Here is a 12072-nt window from a genome sequence, read left to right as displayed (position 1 = left end):
ATGATTGCTATTAAATAACTCAGTCTGGCATTTGCAAGTAATTAACATGACACTGGAATTCACTGTATTCCCTATATAACATTAATAGAGCAAGTCTTCTGTGGCACTCACCGTAGAACTGAATAAATAGAACACTTTGCCTGCTCTAGATTTGAGCTAGAGATATACAGGTGAACAGCTCTCTAGTCTGTTACCAACCCTTGAGCCAATCTGTTTCTGTTCTGGAGGAACTAGCAAAAGCAAATATCTTTTCACTCATTCTATGACTATATATCACAGATTATATAGTTCAGTATGTTGTGATTGTTCAGTGAATCCTCCAAGAACAAACTCAGCCCAAGATTCTGCCTGGTTCTTTTCTAACAGTGTATACATACACAAGTACATATTTATCTAAGTACACAGCTACTGCAGTCAACCATGTAGCAAAGCTACCTGCTATATTTCTCCTTTTGTGCATGGCTTTTTTTCTTTTTTCTTGGATCTCACTGGGTAGGTCTACATGTGCAATTAATGCAGCTGAAAAAATTGGTGCAGTTTGCGCCAGAGTTTATTGCTCTTGGGTGCCACATTCACATGTGTGGCCAGGACCGCAGCATGTTCAGCTTGGGCAAAGCAGCCCCAGCCAGCATGGGGCCCCGCAGATCAGCCTGCCAGCCTGGGACAGCTCTGATCTGGCTCAATGTGCTGCGGAGGGGCTGGCTAGGGTGTGAGGGTGCTTCAGTGTGGGGGCTAGCCAGCAGGCAGCCCCCACACTGAAGCACCCTCATGCCCCAGCCAGCCCTGTCAGCATCTACACGTGCATTGCAGTGGAGTAAATAACTCCACCGTAGGATAGTATATGTGTCTGGCAGTACTGTCCTATGGTGGAGTTAATAAATTTAGACCATCCTAATAGCACTGCACATGTAGACAGTGACATTTTACTGCAGAACTAATTAGTCAGTTCTGCAGTAAATATCTTGTGTAGATGCACCCACTGTCTACATTATCAACTATCATGCCAATATCTCTGGGTACAAGAGGATCCAGGCAACAGATTAAATTTATTAGGAGTCAGAGCTTGTATTCGCTTATGAGGGCAGAGCCTCCAGCCATATCTCTAAGGAAATATACTACAATGCATTCCCATTCCTATTAGCATGGGAGAATAGGACCCGCAGCACAGCCTTGCTTTCCAGTTGAAATGCTAGCCAAACAAGCAAAATATGTCATCCAGGAGACCTCAGAACAGCTTCTGAAAGGAAACAAAAGATGAATGAAATACATTTAAAAAGAACAGTTTTAGCCCCAGAGTGCCTTGAGTTCTAGAGTAACTGAGCCCAGTGTTTCTGTACATCTCAAAGTTAGCTTCAAACACCAATGCCAGGTGATGTGTAGGGAGGACATGGAGGGGGGGGTATGTGCCCCCCCTGAGATTGGCCCTCACCACCTGGGGAGTGGGGGCACTGAGAGAAGCCCCGGCCAGCGCCCCCCTGAGATTGGCACCGGCTGGGGAGCGGGAGCGCCGAGAGAAGCACCGGTGGCACTCCCGGTTCTGCTGCCGGTGCTTCCGGGGTCGGCTATCAGTCACTGGGGAACCCCCCCACTGGTCGGTGATTGGCCGCTGGTGCCCCCCCAGACTCAGGAGGCACCAGTCACCCATGCCCCACGTCATTTGCAAAAGATCGGACATCACACTGAACTAAACAAATGTTCTAGATGATGGCAAAAGTTACAGCTTTGGGGTCCCAGCAAGACCCAGCATGAGGTGCAAATGCAAGGAAGAAATGACCATCCAGAAAGCAGTGTAGCCTTAGCAGTTCCTTTATTGCCTGTAGTTCTGCGCAGGCTGTTTCCATAAAACTTGGAGAGATTTTCAAATAGAAGGGATTTTTTTTTAAGTAGCTTTATGTTAAACAGTCTTCATCTTCCCTAAGTAGCTGTTTTCCTCTTTCTCTCTTACTGGTTAAATCTGGGTTGAGACTTGATTGCTGTAGGACAGAGGTATGTTAGGAAATTTGATGCAAAGGACAAGAAAACAAAAATCAGAGGTATTCAGCCTGAAAAGAGGCTTTGTCCCAGGCATAATTCTTGTGTGTTTAAGGACAGAGTAATAGATTTGGAAGGATAAGTCATATATCTTGGGATTTTCTTCCCTGCCCCCTTTGATTGATTAATTCCAGTCTCTTCAGATCTTTGCCTGTTCCCACAAACCTGGAATCTCAGGATTGTTTGATTAAGTCATGGTTACCATGACAATAAAAGTGCCTCTGGCCAGTTTGACCTTTGACTGGATTCAATTCACTGAGAGAAATGGACAGAGACTATAGAAAAAGCTTTATCTTCAGGCCCACTACCACATAAAACAAGCTATCCCATACTTGCAATAAATGAGTTTGTCTACCCTTTTAAAATATAAATAAGGCTGGAATTCTACATGAAACCTTATGAATTTCGGTTGTCAATTTATCTTTTAATATAATTTCATATAAGATATATGCAATCAAAAGACTGGGGGGATTATGATAACATTTAACATAATAAAAACAAAAGCCAAAATTCAGACTGCACATATGAAAGAGCCCCTTGCAATTATGACTGCATATTATGTAGATGTATATGTAATATAAAATCGCAACAGATTTAAAGGCCTCATTTCTCTTTACCCACCCTGCCCCCAAGCTTCATTCTGAAGGCATTGTGTTGCTGTTGCTCATATAGATAATTATTCCTTTTCAAATACTTTCATTGTAAATCCATTTCAGCAAAAATAAAAAGGGGGGAGCGATTTCAAAATTAAACCTGTTATGCGATTTGTAAATGGGCCTGACAGAATGACAGCCGAATGGCCGTTGCAAGGCAATTCATGCATGCAGGATTTCCAAGATCCCTGGTGGGAGAGTATGCTATGCCTGTGTGTGTGGTGCACACCATTTGTACTGTTCTTCTGGCTGCTTTACTCACTGCACTGCAGCCCTCTGTGGTGGTGAAAAACATTTTTTCTAGTCCACCCCAGAACAAAAATCTGGATAAAGAGGTATGAGCTGCTTGATGTAAGTGTCCCCGCACAATCCAGCAGGGATTCCAGAGGTGGTCTGCTTCCCAAAATGGAGTGGATTGGTAATGTGACTTTAGAAGGATAAATGAATCAAGAGCTTAAGCCACTGGTAAAGCGTGGATTTAAATGTACACAGCCACAGCTAACCACCACTAATATGGAAGCCAGAATGCTGCCCTTAGTTTATTTGGTCAAAGTGATCAGCTGACCAAGAATATGGCACAAAGCCAAAAAGACGGAGGAAAATAAATCCAAGATTGCAAAGCAAAATGGAAAAGGGGCTCAATCTGAGGCAATATTTGGGTTGGCCTTACTTGAATAACAAACAATGCTAGTTTGAAACATGGACCTGAACAACAAAGGTGGGATCTAAATTTCCCCAGCATTTAGATTCAGGTTTCTGGTTTGAATTCACCTCTCTCAGCTTTTGAGAAGCTCACCTTCTTCTGCTTGCTCCGGGCTGTCTTAAATTCTGAAGTCATGTGCAAAGTTTCAGATGGATTCTGTGAGCGCCCACAACAGATGTAGCATTCCCTTCCCTTCCTTCCCATCTCCTTGGAGGAGAGTTGCATGATCTGGCATCATTCTGACAGGCCATTTCAATTGCTATATGATTCAAGCTTACCTAGAACTGGCAAGCTTTATTTATTTTAAGGCGGCCAATATTTTTATGGGTAAAAAAAATGGAAATCCAGAAAAAAATTTCTCTCATCCTGCAAGAATTCTTGAGGATAGAAGGGAAAAAAATAAAATAATTTAAGTTCCTTAGGAGCTTCTGCCTGATTATCTTTGCATGAGACATGGGCTCTTGAAGGCCTGTGCTGCTTTGAAAACAGTTTAAAGCTCTTGAAAATTTTACCCGAAGTCATCTTCTTTCTTGGATCATAAACGAATCTGTCTTTAGACTAGGGTGGTGGTTTTCCCTCTGAATAGATATCAGTACAGTATGTGATCACTATTAACTTGTTCACCATCTATAGTACCAAGACTGCAAAAATTATTAATGTAGAATCAGACTGTTCCATCTCTGTTTTTTTCCCTCTCCTCAATCTTTTGATACTGAGCACTTCCAGTTGTGTCCCTACAATCTGTAAACCCTTGACAATATTTTGCCTTTCTTCTCTGTCTCTCTCTTTCTCTGAAAAACTTCAGCAGCCTATTAGTGTTAGAATGTGAGTGTTTATTAAATCCAGATATCTATTTATCTATTGGTCTATCTTTATGTAATTCATATACGTGGATGTCTGCAGAAGCAAAGTTCTGAGTATAATGTTCCATTAGAGTGAAATGTTTACATAAAGCAAACTGAGGAGTTTAGCTATTATAAACCTGGAGACTGTCAGTTTAGTTACAAGAATGTCATATGCAGTCTATGCTGAGCCTTAAATTGAGACCCTATCACATATCTCTCCTTTTATATTTGTCCCTTTTCCTCTTCACTTGTAGCCAATCACAGATGTACCATAGATTGATTCCAGTGTACCATAGATTGATTCAAATGTGATGGGAATTGCTAATGAACAGCATGACTATCGACAAAACTTTGGTTTAAATACTTGTGTGGGTAACTACAAGACAATTACCGTCTTGCCCAAAGTGACATCTCTCTTTTAGCCTCAAAAACACCACTCCAAGGCCCCAGTTCTAACTATACCTTCCCCAAACTAAATCCATACACAGTCACTCATTTTTATTTTAATTTAGAACTGAAACCTATATAAAGATGAATTTCACCCTGTCTGAGGCCCTCCAGCAAACTAAGTTATTGTAAATTGCAGTATCCATTTATCTGTCATGGCAGTGTCTGAGACGTACACAATCTTTAGCATCCCCCTGGGACACAGTACTATTATCTCCACTCTACAAGTGGGGAACTGAGGCACAGTGATGCTAAGTGAGTTACCCAAGGTCACAAGGAAGGTCCTTGTCCGAGTAGGGAACTAACTGAATTCCAGACTAGAGCCATGATGCCTGGATCATCCTCCTTAACCTCTCCTTTCTCTATCCAGGTTCTCTGCTCATTCCAAGTGACAGCATCCAAAGAATGATTTTAAGGGATGAGGAATGGAAAATCTCTGGGTGAGTCCAGGAGATGCCATCCACTGGGAAGGGATTTAAAAGTACCCGTGATGTGGTTCAATCAAGTGCATTCAAAATTGGTATAATATCTTTTGAAGTACCTTTCTGAGTTGATGTCAGAAGTCATTGTTGGCTGAGATGGCCACAGCAGAATCCAGAGAGGGGCTGAACTTCACTAAAGCACTACCAGCCCCCCTTCAGTTCTGACACAGACTGCTGAAAGCCACTGGGAGCAATCACCAGCATGTGAGAGTCATAGTTCATGACAGTATATTCTGAGAATTTTTGCCTCTGACCTATGAATGCAGCAGTCCACTGCCTGTCCAGAGTCCATAGATTTCCTACTCCAGGGAAAATGCATCCTTTTTTAACACATGGTAACTAACATGAAGTTAAGCATTCAGACAGGACACAGAGCATTGTGTTTAGAAACTTGTCAACTGGTTGTGGTTATCTCCAGAGTAGCCCTAGGCTTAATCACAGACAACTGACATGACTTTAAACACAAGTACCTGGTCATAATTCAGCCATTATGTTAGTTAATATGCATTGGAATTATAAAGCAGTTCCTTTTCCCAAGTCTCCCATTGCCAAGTCCCTTTGGTCACATGAGAGGATATGCACCATTGGAGACCAATATAATTATTTGTATATACAATTCTCTTCTGACCTACACTGATGGAAAATTGTAGTATCTCTACAGTGGAGTTCCCCCTACCATAAAGTCTCAAGAAAACAAAATCAGGACGTATGCACCTAAGATAATTTTAAGCCAATAAACCAAAATAAATGTTATTAGATCTTATTTCTCCATTCCTGACCCACAAGTCTTTTTCCCTGCTTCCTTTCTAGATTTTTTCAAGAGCAAGCAAAACTTAGGACAAAGCAAAGGAAACCAAACAGGAATAAGGCTTGGAGTAGCTGGGTTCCCATCTATAACATGTCTACACATTCATTAATGCACCTTTGCTACTGCACATTAAGTTTATTACTTCTAATATAAGGTACTAATTAAAGACTAATGCACAGTAGCAAAGGCAAACATTATTTTGTGACACAATGCACAGTAGACTAATTCTACTGCACATTAGTGCATTAACATGGTTTTTGCCCTGACACACTAATGCGCAGTAGAACAGGCCACTGCGCACTAAGGCATCTCGTGTAAACACACCCCTGGATGCACAAAATTATTCCATGAGACTGAATGAAGGTAGGACCACCAATCAGTACAGCTGCTCACTGCTTTTGAACCCCCATTTGGACCAAAATATTGCTCCCCAGAAATGAAACAAGGAAGGAAAGAATCCTGCATCTGTCACCTCCAGACATACTTCAAAGAACCTCTCTCTCTCCTTCCCCCTATACTTCTATCTCCCTCAAATATTAACAAAAAGGGAAACATAACACAAAAAAAGGAAAAAATAATGGAATCTTTCTCCTCGTCGGTATTTTTCCTACAGCCTCTTCTCCCTGCCTTGTTACTCTGTTAATCTCATCCCACTGGACTCATGGGTTATGTTGCACAAGCTGGAGCAAGGTGTCTGGGCCAAATTTAAAGAACCGTGTCTAGACTGCACATGTGTACACAAACATGCATGCATAACTGAGCCTGAAGTCTCTTGTGTCTCCTCTGTAAAAATGGTTTTAGAGGCTTTTTCATGGCACAAATCACTGCAATATCTAGGCACCTGTCATACATTAGCTAATTTATCCTCATAACACCTCTCTGATGGGGGACTGAGGCTCACAGAGGTTAAGCGATTTGCCTACTGTCACATAAGAAGTCTGTAGCAGACCCAGGAGGAACATTTACTCCTGAGGCTCAATCCTGTGTTTTACACTTTTACACACAAGGGTGAATTCCTGGTTCTGTTGATGCCAATAGTGAAAATCACATTGACTTCAATAGGGTCAAGATTTCAAGCAAAGCTCTTATAATGGTTTCTTTTACAGAGATGTGTGTGTAACTTTTTTCATATCCTTACATCAAAGGCACTCTACAAGTACAAACACTAGTAGAAATAGAGTTGGTCAAGCTGTAATGATTCTTTTCTATTGAAAATGGGGACCTTTCCCTAAATATATTTTTGCTAACAATTGTCTACATATTGTCTAAAGCATACCACTTTTGCCAAATCAGCATTTTCAACTCTAAACATCTTTGCTGAAACACTTCATTTTTTACTTGCTCTCATTGCAAACATTAATAAAAACCACTTAATTCTTGAGTACCCCTTTCCATTGCAAAGGGAGATTCCAGTTATTTTCATCCACTCGAACACATTACAAAGACACATTCTTGCAGGTTCTCCCCTCTCCTTTGTTACAGATCCCTCCTCTCAACAGACTCGGGGGTTCTTCCCGTTCAACATTCCCTGAATTCAGATCGCTTCAATGGGGCTTTGGTAGATGGTTTTTCCTTCCCCAAATGAACATCTAAGATCTGTGTTGCTCCTTAGGGCTTAAATATTTTTCACTATATTTTTTCCTCTGCTAATACAGCCATGTTACTTGCCTCCTCCCCACCATTCAGCCATCTCATTTTGTACTCCTTTTGGGGGACCAGACAAAACCAAAACCTTGTTACTCAGAAAGAAAACAAAACACTTTTAGTGGCCCATAAAAACTGAAACTGGGCTCGAACCTCCTTTAGTCTGGAGTTTTCTCTGTAAAATGTAAAGGAAGAGGTTTTGTCAAAACCACAGTGGTTAATTTTAACCACTTTTTAGTATATTCTCTCCTTTGGTGTCCCTAACATTCCTAGTCTTTGAAGCATAGGTATCACTTGTTCAGAAATGTTTGAAGTGATTTCTGTTCTGAGTCCAAGGAAAGAACAAGCAGTGCTGGATGCAGGGTTGCAAATGTAAGTCCCAAGCCATTTAACTGTTTCCTGTCTGATCTAAATGGTTTGCTAATCTCCTGCATCCCTCTAGAATACTCAAGGCTGAAGACTCAAGATGTCAAAATACCACTTGTCCTTTCCACCAACCCATTTGTAAGGAGTCTTGTGGAAACCTGATTTTGATCAAGTGGTGGGGTGGGGTGCCAACTTTTGAAAATCTCCTGTCAAAAAATGTAGCCCATCTATCCATAATAGCTACATTTCCTGGAGCAGTTCCTAATATGCTTGGAGATCTTCAGATGAAAGATAATTTACGAGTACAAAGTATTACTGTCCTTATTCATTTGGATTGTCAAGTAAGATTTCAGTTAATGCAGGTAAAGAGACATGGCTTGCTTCACTTGAGGAGGTTTTCTGCAATTTCCCCAATAGCAGTACCCAGACACAGAGTACTTTTATCTTTTGTGTGTTTAGAAATCATGGTTCCTTCAGAAGCCAGTTTTAGTTCCTGTAGTGATGGGAAATTCTGTTTCACTGCAGGAAGGACTTTATTATTAATTACAACAGTATTAATTACTTCCTTGGTGAAGTCTCTGGTCCAGCCAAAACTTTTTTAGGGCCACATTACTCACAGCTATCACAGCCTCCAAGTAATACTGCCAGTGTTATTCAAAGAGCAATCCACTAACAAGCTAATAAATATACTGTGTAGGTCTACAGTGTATTTTATACAAATACAATATATTCCCTTCAAATGTTCTTTTCTGTTCTTTCCAGGTTCTTTTCCCATTTCTATCTCCATGGTACATTAGCATTTATATTTCATAGCTTTTAAAACACGGGTGTGTAAACCTTATCAATACCTCCCAATATTATCCCTATTTTACAGCAGAGGAAACTGAGGCACAGAGAAGTCAAAGGTGATCAGAAAAGGAAATGGGATATCTGTGGGATATACTTTTAAAAAGTGGAAGGGGCTGGGTTGCCTCTGTCTCATGAATTTGTAATATCCTCCCTGATGGCTGACATGCTTAACACAAGCCTTATATCCCTAGTGCTTACTCTACACTATTATTAACCAACCAGAGTTCAGCATTTTTCTTTAATTTCCCCTAAGATTACAACCAGGGCAAGTTTGCTGTTGCTTCAAAACAATGTTTCTCCGATTACAAGCTATGCTGACAATTATAGTGATTTAAAACCAAACTAATTGTGAAGTACTTTGATCATGCTTAGCACAACTTGTGGTTTGTAGGCTGAAAATAGTTGAAAGGAACCCTTAGAATCACAATTTCCTTTAATATCAATTTTATGGTGATATATAATGCATGATTTTAATGTTAAAATTAACCTTGTGTTTTTTCCCTATTTTCCACTTCTTATTTGAATATTGCTGGTGGTATGATTTTCTCTCCTTTAAATTAAAATTTCCTTTGCGATTTGTTTTTGTTTGAACCCTATTTTCCCTTATTTATTTGTTTTTATCCAGAATAATTTTGTAAATTATTTATAATTAGATATAAATTATACTGATTTTGGACTCAACCTTGAAAGTTGGTGTGTGTGGGTGTGTGTGTGTGGGTGGGTGGGTGTGCATGTGCATGTGTGTGTAAAAGTAAACAACTATTGACAGTACAAATAATTTTCCTGCGGAGGCAAAAACAGAGCTAGCATCCAACCAACCACAAGAGAGACTATAGCAGAGTGGAAGTCATGTTAAGTTATATGTTGGAGGGAGTATTTTTATGGATATTTTTAAAGTTCCAGCAATGATTTGTATTAGGCCATTCATTCCATTCGCTCCATTTTCATTAGCCTAACACAGACAATCAATCTTTCCATTTTCTTGGATTTTTTATTGTTATGAACATTTCCATATTGGGCCTTTGTTTTTTTTAGCAATGTCAAAATATGCTTGTTGGTTGCAGTCTAGAATTATGTGCGTGAGTGACTTCAGCCAAGCATTGTATTTTATACGCATTTACTTGTTTGGAATTCTCCTTAAATGCAATTGGCAAGGTAGCACATGTTGGATTTTCTTTGAGTTAAAGTATTTTTAATTTCTCTTATTTATATGCCAGCACTGAAATCCACTTCCAGAGCAATTCTACATCCAGAGCTATACAGGGCTTTTACCATCTCTGATCTAGTATGCTTATTTTAAGTTTTATTTCAGGTATGAGTGCCTGGTTCAAAGGGAGGTGCACATGTTGGCCCCATCCAAGATCTGGCGCCTCTCTGCCTGGGAAACCTGAGAGTTTCTGTCCTTGCTTATGAACCGTGACATCTGTGCATTCCATGGGTGCTGACCCTGGGGGTCAGAGGTCACTCCAAGGTCAAGCAGTTTCCTCTTTCACCACCAATAGAGACCTTGACTAGAGGTAAATTATGTTGCAGTTTAAGGAAATAATTTGAAACACTCTTGTAATTATAATAAATTTTGCTGTTTACATTTTAATCTTCAACCCTTTCACCCTCTGGTCTCTAGTTAAGGAAAAAGGTGGGGAATTATATATTTAACAGAAAAATTCCTGCCATGGTGGACAGTCAAATAAATAGCTTAAGTTCCAATACACAGCTATCCCTATGTCTCTATGTGCGTTCAGCATGAGTGTGCAGTTTTGAAAGGGTAAGGTCTGCTTAATTTTCAGATCAGTATGTTCATGGAGTAATGTGGAAACAGAGTGTGGTATCAGGTCTATCATGTACTTCCTAGGACTCCACACTGAGTAAAAGTAAAAAGTTCTGTGGGGGCGAAATCCAGAGGACCTTAGGCAGACAAAATTCCTGTTGGCTTCACTGAGAGTTTGTAACGAAGCTGGATTTCAGGATTTGACTCGGCAACTGTTACGTTAAAGCACCAATTGTCATTTTCTAATCGTTTCCTCCTTCTGCTGATGAATACTGAAGGAGATGAGAGCTTTAATACAGAGGAAAATGTTTGTGTATGTTGGTCTGGAAAACAAAATCCTGTCAACTTTCAGATATATTTTCTTCCTCCATTTCCTATTTAAACTGCTTATGTTTAAACAAGGGCTTGCTCTGGGTCATAGGCAGACAAGGTTCTTTGGGTAAGGAGGATCTCTTTTATTAGACCAACTCAATAAAATAAAAAAACAAAAACAGGCTCCTGAGGGTCAGATTTTCTTCTTTTACCTGAAGCACAGTGTCATCATCAAGCTGAATTTGTGACAACACATTAATTACTATGGCAGGAGGCAGTGCCTGCTTAAATACAGAATAAATAGACCATTGCAGAAAACAGAAGGATAAAGATGTTCAGGGGTGTAAAGCGCAGGGCTGGCTGTTGGAAGACATGAGTCTGCCCTGGGTGCTGTAGTGCTGCCAGCTCTGAAGGACTGTGCTTGCTTACTGGCCAAGAAGCAAAGGCAGAAGAGACAAAGCTGAGACTCTGGTTCCCTTCCTGGCTCTGCTACTGGCTGGCTGTGTGACTCCAGGCAGCTCACAGGTCTTCTCTGTCTCTGGTTTGTGCTCTGTAAAATGGGCATAGTTTTTACTCCCTCTTGCAAAGTGCTATGGGATTTACAAATGGAAGTTGCTATGCTAGTTCTAGCAAGTGTTATTATTTTATTGCTATGTACTGGGGAGTTCTGAGATGATGGGTACTTGTGATAAAGGACCATCACCTCAGAAGCAGAAATAGAAATAAAGAAATGAATAACACAGGCTAAATATACTCATGAGTTGGCAGCAAAGGGAAATCCAACAATCTGAGTAAGGCTGCAGCTCTGCCAAACCTAAAGGACCAATCCCCACAGTCCAGAAAGGCATGCTGGGAAGAAAAAGTCTATATAAGAGAGTGGTTTTGTAGTGGGGAGGTCAGTTAGACCACACAGTCAGTGGGGAAATGTGCTCCTTCTACAGTGATACCATCAAAGTAAAAAGTTTTACCAGGAGGAGCCACTATGCTAGTTGGTTATTAAAACACAGTCATGGGAATAATAGTAAAAAGCATATAGAAAAATGGCCAATGTCCTGATATGAATGTGCTTGTCTCCAAGTTTGCTTCAGCATGAAAGCCCGTCTTTTACATTCAGATATCAGATATACCCAAAGAACCTTGTCTGCCTTCTTTTGCATTGTAATT

This window comes from Alligator sinensis, unplaced genomic scaffold (genome assembly GCF_000455745.1).
Source record: "Alligator sinensis unplaced genomic scaffold, ASM45574v1 scaffold570_1, whole genome shotgun sequence".
NCBI lineage: Eukaryota > Metazoa > Chordata > Crocodylia > Alligatoridae > Alligator > Alligator sinensis.
This window is presented reverse-complemented; position numbering follows the sequence as displayed.